This window comes from Tachypleus tridentatus, chromosome 7, assembly GCF_004210375.1.
Source record: "Tachypleus tridentatus isolate NWPU-2018 chromosome 7, ASM421037v1, whole genome shotgun sequence".
NCBI classification, from domain to species: domain Eukaryota; kingdom Metazoa; phylum Arthropoda; class Merostomata; order Xiphosura; family Limulidae; genus Tachypleus; species Tachypleus tridentatus.
Genome location: NC_134831.1, coordinates 163,639,257 through 163,658,945, shown reverse-complemented (window position 1 = coordinate 163,658,945; position 19,689 = coordinate 163,639,257). Strand labels below are relative to the sequence as shown.

The 19,689-nt window shown below is 34.3% G+C and overlaps 1 non-coding gene across 1 annotated transcript; it reads right to left on the bottom strand.

The window, feature by feature from the left end:
* Positions 1 to 483: 483 nt before the first annotated feature.
* On the bottom strand, positions 484 to 556 carry TRNAM-CAU (transfer RNA methionine (anticodon CAU)). The gene has a single exon. It is a non-coding gene; the product is annotated as a tRNA-Met (tRNA).
* Between the last annotated feature and the right edge of the window lie 19,133 nt (positions 557 to 19,689).

Genomic DNA, 19,689 nt, shown 5'->3' with positions numbered 1-19,689 from the left:
AACTTTACAATGTAAGGTGGTAGAAAGATTGATAAGGGAAATATAATACCAGCTAACAATAAAACTGCCAAAAGTTCTTACGAATGATAAGATCGAGTGATAAACTGAATAAGGAAACTCAATAATTTGTCGTATCAGAGGCGATAAAATAATTGTATGACGTACTATTTAGAAATATAATAAAAGATTAAGGCGTCAATGATTTTATTATTATGGTACATTATTGTTTCTCAAACAAAATTCAAATATAAGGCGAACATTTACTAAATGTTTACATAAAAGATCTTGCAGAGTTTCCAGTTTTATTAGTTTAACGAAATATAAAAATACTTAACGTTAAAATGTTTTCCCAAAAGATTAAATTAATAAAGAAAGAAATATAAAGATTTGTTACATAGAAACAGGTGTTGCTGATATATATAATTGTGTAATTTAATTCCAAAAAGATAGTAAACCGTCATACACCTCTTCAGGAAAATAACCTGCCCCGGGTGAGGCTCGAACTCACGGCCTTCAGATTATGAGACTGACGCGCTGCCTACTGCGCTACCGAGGCATATGTAACAATTGTCTTCATTTTCAATTTAATATGTAATTATGATTTCATACTTTTATTTGTACAAATATTTTTTTTCTAGTGATAGGCCATAAAACATCGTTAACAAGCCTAGCACGAAATTATAACTATCGCAAGATGATCCTTATCCCTTAATTAACTTTATTTTTATTTTTTCATAAATTTTTAAATTGAACTGTAATCTGAAAGTGGAAAGAAAATAATCTGAACTGTACCAGCAAGGTCCTTCCACGATAACTGCCCCAAGTCTTACTGTGAAGAAAAACAATTTTCAGTGTTTCGATTTATAGGGGGGGAGATATCAACGATCATGACAAATATGTGTTATGAATTACCTTCCGTGTGCAGTAGTACTTGTTCAACATGTATTTGGATGGCTTTATTAATGAATGCATAGTTACTTTAAGTTTATTATTTAATTTACTTTTATACAAGTATAAATTTCTTTTACGCACAATACAATGCACGTTTTTATAGAGGAAAAACATTAGAAACAAAATTAAAACAATAAAAACAGGAAAGCACAAAAGTTGAGGAATAAAACCTTTTTTCAATATTCACTGAACGGTCGGAAGGGCTTAATTTTGGGCCTCTTCCTGCAAACAGGGCTGTTTATTTTCTGAACAGAACTTGTCCAACAATCATATTTCATATACAGATCTCATAAACTATTAATTTTAAAGCAAAGGACTGACGAGTCATTGAAAAAATAAAATATTAAAACTTTTCGAATTGCTTTTTGTTCATCACAGCTCAAGAGGGCTTTTGTTTAATATCAAAACTCGTCAGTTTGTGTGGATTAAGTGATAAAATATTCAATGAAATGCTAATTACATATACAGGATATCATTTATTAAATTACTGTTTAAATCTCGAAATGTTTTGTTTGTCTATTTTGTTGAATTTCACACAAAGGTACGAAAATGTCATCAGTGTTAGCTGTCTTTTAATTTTAAAGTAATAGACGTTAGGGACAACAGCTAATCAATATAATTTATCGCCAACTGTTGTGCTACTTTTTAGCAACAAACAACCGGCTTAACCATCACATAATAACACCCACGCAGCTGAGACGGAGAGGATGTTTAGTGACAGGTTTTAGTTCCATCACTCGCAGGTTACGAGTTAAGGGCTCCAGTGCCGAAAACTTTATGGCGGTGGGGTCATCTGCAAATAAAACTAATGTTATTGTTACTAGAGGTTCTATAGCTCATAAATCTTGTTTATGTAAATCACGTTTTACACAAATTCTGCGACCTGGAAACGGCTCTTGCTATGGTTGTTACTTGTTCCTCACTTCGTTGTCTACTTATTTAGGGTCTTCTTTTAAATAAGTTCTTTAAAATACTAGAAAATAGAGAGAGAGAGGGAATGATATATTGTGGACCTGCCCTATGATAATATCACTAATGTCATTTTGGGTCAAATTCAAAATCATGTCCATCAAACTTTCCATTGAACATCAATAACAAAAGAACCATTTTAAGACAAAAGTTACAATTTCTGCTTTACCACAACGACAAAATTAAATTTGGATATAACGTTTTGTTTCGTGACTCTTTAGACTTGTGTCAAAGTTGAAATGTCTGTTCATTTCATTCTTCCGTAAGTAGTGTAGAATATATTTTTAGTTAGGCATACTGAGGTGGTGTTTTTTATAAATTTTCGTGTACGTGTTTCCCGCTTGAGGTCAATGACAAAATTTCATTGTTTGTTTTATTAATTTCGCTCAAAGCTACACAACAGCTATCTACGCTACCCGTCCCTGATGTAGCTACTCTTTTATCAACAAATAGTGGGATTGACCATATATTATAACGCCCATAAAGCTGAAAGAACGAGCATGTTTGGCTTGAAGGTGATACGAATCAGAGAACTTCATATTACGTGTCACATGCTCTAATCACCTGGGCATGCGAGACCATCAAATTTCGTAAACTTACAACGTTTGAAAAGAATACAGACGCTTGTACCAAATCAAGGTAAAACAGATGCGTGTATAAGTTGGTATTATTTGAATATTCACTACGCGTATATGTTACTTGCATTTCCGGATTGTGACATTCTGAGGACCTAAGCTATATGAAGTTGTAAAGCTTTATAGGATTAAAATAATAAGAGTGAATTATTTTTTTCTTCTTTTAAGTGGCTAAAAAATCCTATATATTTTGAGACTCTAACCTGTAGCTTAGTTAGCTTAAGCCTTAATCCAGCACTGGTTATTTGGACTAATCACTGACATATGTAATCCAAGGATTGAGAAATACTGCACTAGGGTCATTTTTTATTTTAAGTAAGTACGTCACAACATTTTATTTCTTTTATTCTTACCTTGCTAATACGTAATTATTTTTCCTTGGAAATAAATCAGTTTTGATATTATTCTATTTCAGATTCTTTTTGTTATCACCAGAGAAAAAGCATTTGAAAAGGTAACATGTGACGTATAGGTCTACTCAGAGCAATATACATGGATTTAGGTCTACTGTAGTATTTGATTCATCGCATCCTCTGCTGTGAATTGTATTTCCATCTGCTCTGGGTCATTAGCACAGTCTGGTTCAGCAAACCAAAGTAATACAGTTAGGCGTCTAATAGTGGTATTGTGTTTATAATATTTATGAGGTTTCTGTGTCTTTATCGTTATTTGCAAGTTAAAAAGGCCTCAGAAGTATTTGTTTACGTTTCATAATATCATAGTAAGTAAACAGTAACTGATAAATCTAAGCTTTAAAAAGAAATTATAATCAACACCTAAAAATTATTGAATAAAAAACGCTTGTCTAACGTAAAACAAATAAAACAGATTAAGTAGTGATTTATATTTTCCGAGAAAGTGGCTGTCAGTAGTTGTCATAGGCGTAAAAAAATAATTCGAATTAAAAATTGTTCCTAAACATTGTAAATCTAAAAACTTGGTAAAACAGACTGCAGGACACATTGTGTATTATTAACAGGAGTGATGGTTTAGTGATTTTCAACGTATGAAATTTTAACAGTCCATTAACAAATATCTAAAATATAACATACTCAGTTTTGATTTCTTTTCTATTTTTTTAGTCTTCTCACCGAAAGTATGGAAACTTTATTTGATATAAAACTACACTTAAGTTTTATAGAATTTTCTACGTTCAGTACACTGGTAAATCTTTACAATTTATAATTACATGTCAAATTTGTAATAAACATAACAAAATCTTCAAAGTTATTCAATAAAACTTCTCAATTTTGATCAAACCTTTTCCGCACGCCTGTGTAAAAAAGTCACATGAGTTACCTGTCCAAGATTATTACTACAGCTTCACTTAAGAGTAAAAGTCGACCGTTTTTAGTTTTGTGTCATTCGGATTAAAGGTGTCCAGATACATAAATATTTGTTAGATTAATAGCTTCTAGCCCAAATTTGTAAATGAGTCGTGTGCGTGAATGGTTATTATTCATTTCGAACTTTTAAGCACAAATTTGCTCAATTTGATGACATTCTCTAAATTAAAGAGCATTTAGCTTTACGTGATATTAACAGAGATAATGATACTTGATACGGCTGTACCGAATGTCTGAGGGCGATGACAAGGAACTGTTAATCTAGATTCTATGGCGTTATTGTAAAGAAAGTTATTAACACTGTTTTATATCACTTAAATTATATCACTTCTCAAAACAGAATAGCCACGTTAAGATAAACAGTTAAAGACAAGCATAAAGTGTTCAGATATACAAGGAAATAGTACCAGAAAGAGTGCCAAATTATATAGAAGGCAAACCTTGTAAAAAATATAATGTAAGGCTGGGTAAGTTGAAGGAGAAAAAGCTGGAAACTAACTGGCACCCCACTTCCATTTTTATTGCTATTGGAACAAGGTCAGGAATTACAGTCCTTTTTGTTTTCAAACGTTCAAAATAATTAAAATTTACTTCTATTTTATGTTTCACTCGTATGTTCAAGAACATACTCGGGAACTACTTACGTTAGTGTCCCAGTTTTTTAAAGCAATGGGGAACAGCTAGTCATCACTACCTAACGTTAATTCATGGGCTACTCTGATAAAATAGTGGAATTTGACTGTTGCTCTTTTAACGCACCATCGGCCTTCAAAATATGGAACGTTTTTATTTTCTACCTTTGATTAGAAGGCGCAAACTACGTAATTTTAGATTTACAGTCTGAATCGTTAAAAATAGGGTCATGCTCGGCCCTAAATATGTTAGTTAAGATATTGACTCGTGATGATGAGAAACACACTTGAAGTAAAAATGTGTTCTCAAGTCGTCTGGTATGAAAACTTTCATTAAAATAAAGTACAGAACAAGAAGATCGACCTTCTAAAGTCATCGTCAGGTCAACAAAGGAAGACGGCTTTAAAGTTTTAATACCCATACCAGCCGTCTTGATAATACAATTTTAGGATATTAACTATTTTCTACAATTAAGTATGGAAAAGTTTAAATCCGAACAAACATTCTTTGTGCTTTTAGGTCCGAATACGTAAAGAAAACAAATAAATCTAACTCGCAAAACAAGACTGTTTTATTAACAGAGTTTCTACTCTCACGGGTTTGAACTCTATAATACACACTTGCACGCGTATTGAATGGTTACGTAATACAGGTGTTTAGCCGAAAGCTAAGTCTAATGGGTCACTAACTCATTTTAGATTACATAGCGTATTATAAAGAGACGGACACCTGCCGGCAACAGATGAAGTTATGGATTTAACATTGTTTCAAATTAGAGATCAAAAGGTTTCTTTGTTCACCTTGTGTTAACCAGAAGGGTCCTAAAGATGCACAACTCCGTACCTTGGTAGCATAGGTAAAATATGTGATCGTAAAAGTATGAATGTGTCATACAGTTTTTAAAGTTTTTGATTATTTAGAAATAAAAGTAATCAATTTGCATATTTTTCCAGTTCATGAAAGTCTATTCATACACTGTCTTCTTTACATATACGTATAAAACCAGCTAAATGGTGTTTGTTTATTAAACCGATATGTCGTCTTGTTATGGTAACAAGATGTTTTAGGGTTTGAAAAGCGATAAAGAGAGAGGCATTAAATGTTTTAGGATTTTATTAAATATAATAAAGTGATTTAGCACAGGAATAAAATTCAGAGCTCGATTCCCCGCGGTGGATAGAATACAGGTAGCTTTTGTGTGATTTTATGATTTTACTTACAGATTCAACGCCCATGTTTTAATGTTCAGTGCTGGGATACCCAACAATGGCTTACTTGATCTTTGTGGAAGATAAATAAATACTTCAAGTTGTAATGTTATCCGACAGAATTATGACAACGTCACTACTGGCGCGACACACTTGGCAAACTTGCTTCATTTAGAATTTCTTTTTTTGGTCAAACAGTACTTGCTGCGAACACTAGATCTATCTTCTCTGATCGATTTCAGACTATCACTATTATATCACACCCATCGGTTGTAATGTAAGGAACGAAACGGTATACGAACACGAAACCCTCGGATTCACAGTCTGGGGATGCTAACCTCTGTGTTAAGGACACAAATTCGTGTTTACGCATAATATTATGAAATTAACTTATGGATGCAAAACATCAATATATTTATGTTAAAATATGTAAATGGAAAAATTGTACAAATTTATACTTTTATTTCAATACTAATTAAGTTTACACGTCTTAACGGTGAACAGGTGTATTTGACTTATGTTTAAACGCCATTTAGGAGTGCATTGGGCTATAATTTTGTATCTACTCTGTATTTGATCGAAAATCTTCAATTTTATATATAGCTGTATGTAATGACTAAAATAAGATACTACGCTAATTTGTGAATCAAATTTAAACCAAGTTAATGTCTTAAACTTGTTAATGTATAATAATAATATAGGGACGGGTCTGTCTGATCGCTATAACTACAATATAAAATAACCTAGGAGCCTGAAACTTTACAGACACACTAAGTGGACCCTGAGAGTGTGCATCTAGGTATTATCACTTATTCACTTATGTGCGTAAGTGCATCTTTTTGTCAGGTAAGTAAGAAGAAAAACAAATATAGAAAATAATTTGTAACCTCCAAGAAACTTAAAATCTTCAAACTGTGCTAAGTGCACCCTAATAGTGTATGCCTTTGTATTATTCCTTATCTTATCCACGCGCTTGTGCACCTTTTCAATGAGGCATGTTCGCGAAAAACCATACAAAAAGAAATGGTTTATTATGTTGCAAATTATATATATAATCACAGACAGACAGAAAACAACAATTTTTTTTTCAGTTTTGTAATTTATGTATTTGATTTTATACTTTGAGCACACAGAGTTTTGAACAACAATATTTACTTTTACTTTTTCTGCTAAGCATATGATACAAAAGCAATTGTTGGACCGCATTATTACCAAAAACACTGATTTTTATATATTAGAAGTTAACACGCTATAATGATTATAATAATGTTATCATAAAGCGTATCTGTATGTGGTTTCTTTGGGAAAATAACCAATATTGTCTAACCTGAAGCACTGCAACGGTAAAAACTGTATTAAATTCTGATAAAATGTGAGAGACGTTTGTGATATAAAATGTAAGTGTGAAATATTTAACGCAAAGATAAAGTTCTTTGATATCGGATAATCCTTAATTTAATGTACTTTCTTTATGTCTTTTTTTATGTTTCTGGCAGATAATACATTTTAATGATTACTAGGATATGTTGATTATCACGAGTTTTTCTTTCTCCTGTTTTTCATTGCACGACTTTCAATGATTGCTAGGATATGTTGATTATCACAAATTTTTCATTGCACGACTTTTATTTTTTCTCAAAATCCAGTTTCAGTTAACTGTGGTACATATACACTACATGGCAAAATTATGTGGACATCTCTTCTAATTAGTGGGTTCGACTATTTCAGCCACACCCATTACTAACAGGCGCATAAAATCAAGCATACAGCAATGCAATCTCCATAGACAAACATTGGTAGTAGAATGGGTTGTACAGAAGAGCTCAGTGACTTTCAATATGACACAAGTCAATTCGTCAAATTTCTGTCCTGCTAGCTCTGCCCCGGCTAGCTGTAGATGCTGTTATTGTGAAGTGGAAACGTCTAGGAGCAACACAGCTCAGCCACGAAACAGTAAGCCACACAAACTCATAGAACGGGACTGCCAAGTGCTGAAACGCCTAAAAGTCGTTTGTCCACAGTTACAACACTCATTATCGAGTTCCAAACTGCCTCTGGACGCAATGTCGGCACAAGAACTGTTCGTCAGAAGCTTCATGAAACGGGTTTCCATGGCAGAGCAGCTGTACACAAGCCTAAGATCACTTTGCACAATGCGAAGTGTCGGCTGGAGTGGTGTAAAGCACAACGCCATTGGACTCTGAAGCAGTGGAAACGGGTTCTCTGGAGTGATGAATCATGCTTCACTACATCGCAGTCTGACGGACGAATCTGGGTTTGGCGAATGCCAGGAGAATGCTACCTGCCTGAATGCATAGTGCCAACTGTAAAGTTTTGTGGAGGAGGAGTAATGGTTTGGGACTGTTTTTAATGGTTTTGGCTCTTTAGTTCCAGTGAAGGGAAATCTTCAGGCTACAGCATACAATGATATTCTAGAGAATTGTGTGTTTTCTACTTTGCGACAACAATTTGTGGAAGGCCCTTTTTAGTTTGAGCATGACAATACCCCCGTGCACAAAGCGAGGTTGGTGTGTAAAAACTTGACTGGCCTGCACTAAGACCTGACCTCAATCTCATCAAACACCTTTGAGATGAATTGGAACGCCGTTTGCGAGCCAGGTCTTCTCGCCCGACATCAGTTCCCAACCTCACTAATGCTCTTGTGGCTGAATAGGAGCGAATTCCCGCAGCTATGTTCCAAAATCTAATGAAAAGCCTTTCCAGAAGAGTGGAGGCTGTTATAGAAGTAAAGAGGGGACCAACTTCATATTAATGCCCCTGGTTTTAGAATGAGATGTTCAACAAGCACATATGGGTGTAATGGCCGGGTGTCCGCATACTTTTGGCCATATAGTGTATATAATTCAAGCCTTGTTTTATTTCACACACCAGATTTAACCTGTAAGTTTGTCGTTTCTGTTAGTCGATCAAAATTAACATCTGTGTTTGTGTGTTTCTTGTAGCAAAGCGACATTGAGCTATCTGCTATGTCCACCGAAAAGAATCGAACCCCTAACTTTACCGTTGTAAATCCGAAGACTTACCGCTGACCCAGCGGGAGACAAATTAACGTCTAACAATTGTGCTAGATTTTACACAGGTTGGTAGATTCTAGGTTTGAGCTGCAATATTTTAGACGCGTTATAAAAGTGACAGTCGGCTGTAAGTAAACTCATAGGTGGCGGGTACTACTGGTTGGTTACACTGTAAAAACTTAGGATATGGCTATGTCTGAGTCTTGGTGTTTCAAACGTGGCGGTTCTGCCCAGGTGCCCATTCAGATTCAAAATGCCAAATACTTATACTAGATCGTAAAATATATTTGCTTAACAACTGTATATTTTAATACGAAAATAAAATACACAAAGTTCCTTTGCATGCTCTACTAATGTATTGTTTTGTATGATGGCAAACGATTATTACTGTTGTTTTTTTTGCCAACTAAAGTTATTTGTATTACTTATTCTTTTTGTTTAAGGGAAGTATTTTTGTAATCAAATATTAATAAATATTAAATACGCTATTTGTTTCTTTCTTCCTTCTTAGGCCCGGCATGGCTAGGTGGTTAAGGCACTCGACTCGTAATCTGAGGGTCACGGGTTCGAGTCCTCGTCACACCAGATATCCTCGCCCTTTCGGCCGTGGGGACGTTATAATGTTATGCTTAATCACACTATTTGTTAGTAAAATAGTAGCCCAAGATTTGGCGGTGGGTGATGATAACTAGCTGCCTTTTCTCTAGTCTTACACTGTTAAATTAGGGAGAGCTAGCGCAGATAGCCCTCGTGTAGTTTTACGCGAAATTCCAAACAAATCAATTCTTTCTTGTCAGTTTGTTCATATCATTGCTCAAATGGTTAAAACTATTTATTTGTTTAAGAGTAGCAGTTAGATATTAGTTCATAGAGTGGTACAAGATATGCTCACCAAATTTATTTCCTGACGAAAATTTACTTTTACGCTTCAAGTAAATATTTGAGAAAATAAGCATGGCCCTCAAAACCTGAGTACCATTATTTACATGGTGTACGTTATATTAAAATGACTTTGGTGTCTCAGTAGATCGTTTTTGTTTGTCCAGTCATGTTCTATCTAACGACAGCTCATATCAGCAATTGCTCTGCATCGTAATATGAATTGGAAAAAAAAAAAGTCGCCATAAAGCAGTCGTGTTCAAACCGCACCACTTTATCAATAATCCTTTTAATATACGAGGACAACATAAATGAAGGAAAACTGTCCGTTTTACAAATACATCATTTATTATAATCATGGTTTCTCTTGGAAAGGCATCATCAGGTACATATTGAAACCTTTTGTACCAAGGTTTATATATATATGTATGTATGCATATTATATGAAATAACCAAAGAGACCTTGACATTTACCTAGATACATATGAGATAAGAAATGGAGAAGAGTTTAAGTTTGTGTGTGTGTTTTCTTATCGCAAAGCCACATCAGCTATCTGCTGAGTCCACCGAGGGAAATCGAGCCCCTGATTTTACCGTTGTAAATCCGGTTTAATTTGGTATGGTTGTTTATAATTTTTTCTGGATTTATTTTTATATTTATATTTATTTCAAAAATTTTCAGATTGTCTAGTTTTTACATTTTTCACAGGTGTGTGAAACTTTGCAGTTTTTTCCAGATCGAATCAGTGTTTAGTTTCAATAAGGTGGGTGGAAAGGCTGAATCCATTTTTCTAAATTTTCAACTTCTAGAATGTTCTTTAATTCTCATTTCTATGTCGTGGAAACATTATACGTACACATGACTCATGTTGCATAAAAAGACAGATATTTTCCTTCATTACGCTATGTCCGTGGGGAACGATTTCTTGCAAGTCTTTTTCTGGATGGTCATAGAACTCCAAATTGATCTATATGTCTTTGTTTCTCAGTGCCTTTAAGTTCAAGGAATATCCCTCATTTGAGAAATCTGAGTGTGTTTTAAGAAAGCATCTTTATGACCTGTGTATACGGATGTTTTGCGACTGTAAGATCTCCTGTTTACCTACTCCAAACGCCATATCTTTTCGTTAGTATCACATTACCTGTGAAATACCAAACTGTGTTAAAATGTAGTTCTGACACATTCAGTACCACCACGACTTCACATCAGTTGTGGTTGTCACGCGACTTGCTGATTTGCGTATTCAAAATCATTTTAATAAGATACAATCAACACTTTGTAGTTACGTCACATTTTCTAATGTTTTGTCTTTCATAAAACTCAGGGTATAGTGCTCACCTGACACATTGAATGAAGGCACCCAATATGCTATACAAAAGACACAAGAAACAAGGATGGTAATTAGTGGAATTAATTACAATATTAATATTGTAATATTAATATTCTTGTTTTTACTTGTATGTGTTTTAATCGTATTAATATGAGCCCGGTAACCAACAGCCATCGACCCACAAATAATTTGGTGTATAAACAGTTCATAAAAAATTAATATAAAAGTTACGGAATGGTCAGAATCCATCACTAATCCTAGATTTGAAAAAACAAACAAAACGAACCCGAGACTTGGAAGGTGGTGGAAATTACACAGTATGTGCTCTATGATAAAAATAAGGTAAAGCTCAACATAGTAATACAAGAAACCTTAAGATAAACGAGCAAAACATTTTGTCGCGCCACGTTATTGATATATTTCTGTGTGATTTAGTCTTGTTGAGCGGAGTGATACGCATATAAATGGTAGGCCGTGTCACCACAGATCTTCATAATTCTAGAAATTGGTCCGTAATTGCGGACATATGTTTAACGTTCTAAAAAAACAGTTATACGTAGATAATTATCAAGTCCTTGCTTCACTACTTCGGTACAGAAGCTGTAATTCGTTTACAATGACGCTGCTTTCTTGTTTATCTATCTTTTTCCGTTGGAGCATGACAGCTTCGACAAATAGCTTACGGTTTTTTTTGGATTTTTTTTGCAAATGTTAAAATCCGCATTTCATGCTTTTATGGTACATCGGAAAGAGGTAAAAATACAATACAAAATATAAACTAGGTTATCGCATGTCCGAGGAAGATAGGGATCGTTAGGTGTTACTTTATCCCACACTAATGGCTTCATTGACAATATCTTTATGTTGCTATTTCAGTAAATAATGTTACTGGACCAACCCATGAGTACAATAATAATAATTTACAAAGAACATACCAACCATTGTTTACTTCCATTACAAGTTCATTTATTGTAAAAGAAGTGTGCGTGTGTTCAATGTGTCTCTTTCTGGCTGCAAGAATATGGGTATTCAGTGTATCTGTTTACTACACATGTTCATGCCTTCTCAAGAAATATAAGTTGAGGTAACCTTTGTAAAACAGCTACGTATAACTGATAGCAACACGGGGAGATAAACGATTCATAAATAATAATTTGTTTAACCTATAAAGATCAGAATGACTATGGACTACAAACAGTAAAATAACTGATAACTACAAGCAACGGATTGACAAACTGACTAATAACTACAAACAACGGGCTGACAAAAAACTGTGTCCAACTCGTAATCTGAGGGTTACGGGTTCGAATCTCCGTCACACCAAACATGCCCGCCCTTTCACCCGTGTGGGTGTTATAAATGTGACGGTCAATCCCACTATTCGTTGGTAAAGGAGTAGCCCGAGATTTGGCATTGAGTGGTGATGACCAACTGCCTTCCCTCTAGTCTTACATTATGAAATTAGGGACGGCTAGCGCGGACAGTCCTCGTGTAGCGTTGCGCGAAATAAAAAAACAAACAAACAGACAACGAACTGTGCTTCTCAGCCTTTTGGTTAAGATCAAAGTGTAGTATCTATCAAAATGTTCAACCCCAGATTTACATGAACGGAGAGCTTCTCCAGACTGCTACATCTGCAAAATTTTTAGGGCGAACATATGATTCTATACTCACCTGGATAAAACATGTAAATAACATAAAAACTAAAATTTGACGAAGAATAAACTATGCTAAAAGTCTAACTGGTAAAAATTATGAAACAGCACCTGAAAACATCATTAAAATATACAAAACATATATTAGACCAGTAACAGAATATGCAGCTCCTGCATGGATTAACATAAGTGAAAAACAATTGCAAACCAAACTCCAAACATTACAGGATACATTAATTAGAACAGCGTATATAGTACCTAAAACCACTTCCTCAAAGTTCATGCACAAATACTCAAATACACAAACAATACCAGATAGACTTCTGCATAGTACAATAAAATATTTTGATAAAAATTAGCGAAAACATGAGTTGTTATGCGAACTAGACAGATATTGCATATATGATGAAGAGAGTCCTAAACACCTCTCCCCGATAAACTTATACATTAGATCATTAAGTTAAAATTAAGTTAAAATAAATAAATAAAAATAAAAATGAAAAATGACTTAAAATATAACAAATAAATATATATAATAATAAAAAACTAGTGCTAAAATAAAATAGGCCACCTACGTTCTAGACTAATTGAAATAATAATAATAATAAAATAAATAAAAAATGAAAGAACAATATACATTGCCCTGAGTTAGAGTTATGCTTATCACTCTGTATTTACTTTAAATATATTAATAAGTCCACACAAACAATGTAATGAAAGGAGGAAGAGGTCTAGTGTACCTGAACCTCCTGGGTCTGGCCTGGCATGGCCGAGCGCGATAAGGCATGCGCTCGGAATCTGAGGGTCGCGGGTTCGCATCCGAGTCGCGCTAAACATGCTCGCCCTCCCAGCCGTGGGGGCGTTATAATGTTACGGTCAATCCCACTTTTCGTTGGTATAAGAGTAGCCCAAGAGTTGGCGGTGGGTGGTGATGACTAGCTGCCTTCCCTCTAGTCTTACACTACTAAATTAGGGACGGCTAGCACAGATAGCCCTCGAGTAGCTTTGTGCGAATTTCAAAACAAAACTTCCTGGGTATACAAATTTATATACCCAAACATCTAGAGAGAGAGAGATCACACAGAATTCCCAGAGCAACATCATCTCAATTTATACATAAATATTCTAATACACCAACCATACCAGATAGACTCCTACATAGCACAATAACGTATCTTGATAAAAATTTGATGAAAAATGAATTACCATGCGAACTAGACAAGTACCTCATACATGATGAAGATAATTCTAAACACCTCTCCCAGATCAACATATATTTTAAACATAAAATTAAATAAAAATATATATACATATAAAAAAAAAGTGCCACCAACAAACTAGACATCTTACTGATATGGCAAAACAATAGCTATACATGTATATCAATACATGAACATTGCCCTTAAAAGGGTCGGAGTAAATTCAGCTCACTCTGACCCAAAAAAGCAGTAACTACTACCATCAAACACTGCACGACCACACAAGTACAGGAAGGAGGAAGAGGTCAAAGAGAACCTAACCCTTCAGGATATGTACTTATCATACCCAAACCCCGACAGAGAGAGAACTGTTACATACGTAATTGTGTTTTGTCTGTATACCTTGAAAGACATTCGTTGACTTCAAGGGCGCTAGTCATGTTACTATAATTACATACAGAAACCAGATCACTTGAGGTCTGGAAATCTGACCATGCGTAAACAGAATGTGCTGTCACAGAGGCCGGAAATTAATGTTTATACTAGCGAATTTAAGCACTACACAATTTGATATTCCAGTGTTATTTTGTGAGCTTAATATTTTGTCTTCTCTGTAACACTGTAAATTACGTAATATAAAATCATTTACAGTTGCAATGTAGGTGATAACAAAACGTTTATAGTTGTGATATAACATTTATAGTTGTAACGGAAGTGATACTGAGACATTTATAGTTGTAAGCTATGAAGTAATACTGAGTAACCATGATTCATATCGATAAACTGAAAACAAAAACTCGAAAATCCTTTATAAGAATATATTATTTATATCCCGTTGTCGAAAAAATAATATCTTTCCGGATTTTGGAGCTTTACGTATGTTATAAGGTTTCACTATTCAGTTTGAGTAGCCCACGATGTGACAGTGTGTGGTGTTGGCTATAGTTTATAGTTGTGATATAACATTTATAGTTGTAACGGAAGTGATACTGAGACATTTATAGTTGTAAGCTATGAAGTAATACTGAGTAACCATGATTCATATCGATAAACTGAAAACAAAAACTCGAAAATCCTTTATAAGAATATATTATTTATATCCCGTTGTCGAAAAAATAATCTCTTTCCGGAGTTTGGAGCTTTACGTATGTTATAAGATTTCACTATTCAGTTTGAGTAGCCCACAATGTGACAGTGTGTGGTGTTGGCTAACTGCCTTCCCTCTAGTCCATTGCTTCCAAATTCGTGATGGATAGCGTAAATAGCTCTTTTGGAGCTTTGCGAGAAATACAACAAACAAACAAAGAGATTCGTTCAATACACAAAAATTGGAAAACGTGAAAAGGAAAACAGACTTTAATAAGACTAATTTACTTCTTTAGATTTAACTCTACTTTAGTGCTGGCTTTCGTTTGATATACGACCCTATAAATTTATTATTAAAAACTGAATTGACATGTAAATGTATGAATAAAAGTAAAATAAAAAACTTCAAGATAAATTGAAAACGAGCTTGCAATAGGATAGAAAAACTCGAGTGACCTTGTGCAAAAATAAAAGACACAGGGACAAAAAATAGAATGAACGGCAAGTCGAATTAAAACTAAAGTCAACACAGTCAATGAATGAAAGATCCTGACTTAATTTATGTTTATAATGCTATCAAATATTTCCTTCATTACCAAAGTTGACTTTATCAACATATGACAAATAAATGAACAAGAAGAAAAAATGTGAGAGAAACTCCAATCAAATGATTAAAGAATATATATCCTGTTATGGCTCAAGTTAAACATCTAGGCTTAGCTTTATCATTTTCTACAGGGTGGCCCGTAAGTCCCTACCCATTCATATTGTGTCTAAACAACGTTATAATACTAATGATGAGTTGAAGGCGGCTGTTACCGCGGCATTTGGAACAATAACCCCTGTTATGTTGAGGAAAATGTCTCACAGAACATGGCGTCGCATAATATTATGCAGCGAGAATGAGGGACAGCAAACAGATACACTGGATACATAAGATATATGGATGGGTAGGGACTTACGGGCCACCCTGTAGATTAACCTTTATGTTGCGTAATTACTTGGATTAAACTTCTAGAGTTATCTTATCACATCTTTTTATAGTTAGGTTACAACTCTCCCTGTGATATTGTTATCCAAGTTACAGCTCTCCCTGTGATATTATTATCCAGGTTACAGCTCTCCCTGTGATATTGTTACTTAGGTTACAACTCTTCCTGTGATATTGTTATCCAGGTTACAGCTTTCCCTGCAATATTGTTACTTAGGATACAACTCTCCATGTGATATTGTTATCCAGGTTACAGCTCTTCCTGTAATATTGTTATTTAGGTTACAACTCTCACTGCGATATTGTTATCCAGGTTACAACTCTCCTTGTAATATAGTTACTTAGGTTACAACTCTCCCTGTGATATTGTTATCCAAGTTACAATTATCCCTGTAATATAGTTACTTAGGTTACAACTCTCACTGTGATATTGTTATCCAGGTTACAACTCTCCCTGTGATATTGTTACTTAGGTTACAACTCTCCTTGCCATATTGTTGCCCAGTTGATAACTCTCCAGCTGATATTATTGTCTAAGTTGTATTTCTCCTTGTGATATCGTTACCTAGGCTACAACTTTCCTTGTGATATTGTTACCTAGGTTATATCTCTCATTGTGATATTATTATCTAAGTTACAAAATTTGAAGGCATTAATATTAACTTAGTTTTGTGTGTTTGTTTGTTTATGAGCAAGCCACATTTGGCTATATCTCCTGTTTTCAAGAAGAGGATCGAACTCTGGATTTTTAGCATTGGAAGTCTTCAAACAAAAATCTGTCCCTCTGGGGACACATTACCTAAGTTTCAACTCTAAATGTGCTAATGTTACAACTCTGAAAGTATTGATATTAATGTTACCTAAGTTGAAACAAAGATTTTAATATGTATATCAAAATAACTGGTATTTTGCTCTTACCGTTTTTCCTTTCATCAAAATTATTTGTCAGCTATTTGAATGTATATAAATTGCCTAAGTGCATAAAAACACAGATTTTCATTTAATCGTTCACATTAACCGGTTTATTAACTTTTACAGTGTCACATAAACAAGTCACAATTTCTTTATATATATAAAATAAAACAAAATGATATCTTAGTATTCCATTGCCTCCTGGCATAGCCTAGTGGTTGCGAGTTCGAATTATGCCACCAAAAATGCTCATTCATTTAGCTCTGGGGACATTATAATGTGACAGTCAGTTTCACTTTTTATTAGTAAAAACGTAGCCTAAGAGTTGGCGGTGGGTCGTGTTGATTAGCTGCCTTCCCTCTTGTCTATCCCTTTTAACTTAAGGAAGGTTAGCGTAAATACACTACGAGTAGAAGAGGACGTGTATGCCCAGTGAGAGAGTAAGACGTACAATAATCGATTACTCATTTAGAAGAAACTACGAGTATTATGTTAATATCTATAATAATAAAAAAGCATGTCTGTGTGTGTGACCGCCATAACTCCAAGAGCAAATAACCTGGAAACCTGAATTTATGCATCCATACTAAGTGAATCCTGAGAATGTGCATCTAGGTATTATTACTTATCCACGAGCACATGCGCATCTTTTTAGAGAGACAAGCTAGCGAAAAGCCGCAAAGAAAAGAAGTAATTCCTTATATTACAAATATAAATAATAAACAAACAGACACATGTGTATACATGTGCGCGTGCATAACTCTCTGTGTTTAGCCATCATAGCTCCAAGAGGAAAGAACCTAGAAACCTAAATTCTTTTCATCAATAATAAGTGAACTCAGAAAATTGGCATCTGGGTATTGTTACTTATCTATGATCGTGCGCGTATATGCAGGAACATCTTTTCAATGAGATAAGCAAGCAAAAAAAAAACACACACATAGGAAAGAAATAGTTTCTTACATTAAAAAAATACATCTGGGTATTATATTATATTACTTATCTTAACCACGTGAGGGTGTATCTTTTTAATGAGGCAAGCTAGTAAAAACCCACATAGAAAATAAATATTTTTATCTTTCTAGGATATAAAAAATATTTCTTATTGTCTTCTATGGTAAAATTGGTTCATAGTATACAAACTTACATAGTCATCTAGAATATATCAACCTAATAATCTGAGCAAAGCCTGGTACTTTCGCTACCTGATAATAAAATATAGGGTTTAACTCATAGGTTATCCGATAATAAAAGAAAAACAAAAACCCAACAAATAGCTAATCAAGAAAAGAAATGACTTTTCTGTTAATATTGAATATGGTTTTCTTAAATGAAAAAATTATCTCTAAACGTAACACTTCTTGCTATGATATGTTATTAATATTTAAGTATTGGTTATTCATTTTTCCATCCTAACGATATTGAACGTTTAAATTTTGTTGGTGGAACACCTTTTAAAACTTATGGAAGTATTGAACCACAAAGTAAAATATAAATAAATTTAAAGTTATCATTTCGAACATACGAGATAACACAGTGGTAACACATCAATTCGATGTAAAAACTAGACACCCATCATTCCTGTATGTGAAGATTTCAGATGAGTATCACCGTTACTATTCTAAATTAAAGAATGTTCAGTTATGAAAATAAAACAAAGTTGTTATTCAGTGTATTTTATATTTATGTATATTCATTAAAATATCACGAGCTTCTGTCTCGTACGTACGAGATGAAACCTTCCTTTTTTCTTTTTACTTTGTGGTTCAGAACTACCGGCTTAAATCAAATCCAAACTGCCCCACTTCTTTCTGAAAAACGCCCTCAAGTGGCACAACGATATGGCTGCGGACTTACGACGCTTGAAACCGGGTTTCGATATCTGCGGTGGGCAGAACACAAATAGCTTTTTGTGCTTAACTTCTACATAAACACCTCAAATTCTTTACACATATCTAAAACTAACCAAAATGACGTTGTTGCAAACGTGAATAATCTCGTTCTCGAAACATTAGGTTCATGGGAACATACAGGAAAACTAATTAAAACGACGCTGTCTAAACGTAACCAATCAACATCTTCGACGCATCACGTTCACAGAAGTGTGACGATATTTATCAGCCTGAAGCAGGCGGTTCGTGGACAGTAAATATCTTTATTTATATTAACTTTATTGATTAAATTTCATTTTCAAACGATACCACAGAAATGTTATAGTTTTATTCTTCAAATAGAAACACCTTTTATCCGGGTATTTGCAAGTTTTTTTATGACAATTAGGTCATGCGGATGTAGAAGTTATGATGAAATCTTGGCAGCTTTTTTCATTATTATTGTTTATGTAAAGCTGCCTGTTAGGTTGTATGAATACGAACATAATCTGAGCTCACAAGTCCCGTGGTATTTGGAATTATGTATTAAGATACAACTGAATTAGTTTAAAATAAGAATTATTTAATGCTGTACTCGTAGTGAAGAATTTATAGACGCAATCAACTAAAAGACAAAGTATCCTTGAGTGACAGTTGCCGGTCAAAAATGTCTTCTTTTTCTTTGTGATTTAGTTCGAACCGTAATGCGCCGCTCATTCACCTCTGGTGAAGGTATAAATGTGGTAGTAAATCCCGATGTTAGATTATGATTAGCGGCATAGGATGATAACAGGTGGCCCTCCCACTCGTCAGCAGTTTTAAATAAGAGACAACTACACCTAAGCCTCGAGTCTTCTGATTTAACCCTTGTCTCATACAAGGATGCCGTTCAGGTTAAATATGCCGAAACAAAAACTGTGATACCGAGCCAATGCACTCAATACATCTTTAGGATTTTATTACGATCATTATTATTGAAGGAATAGAA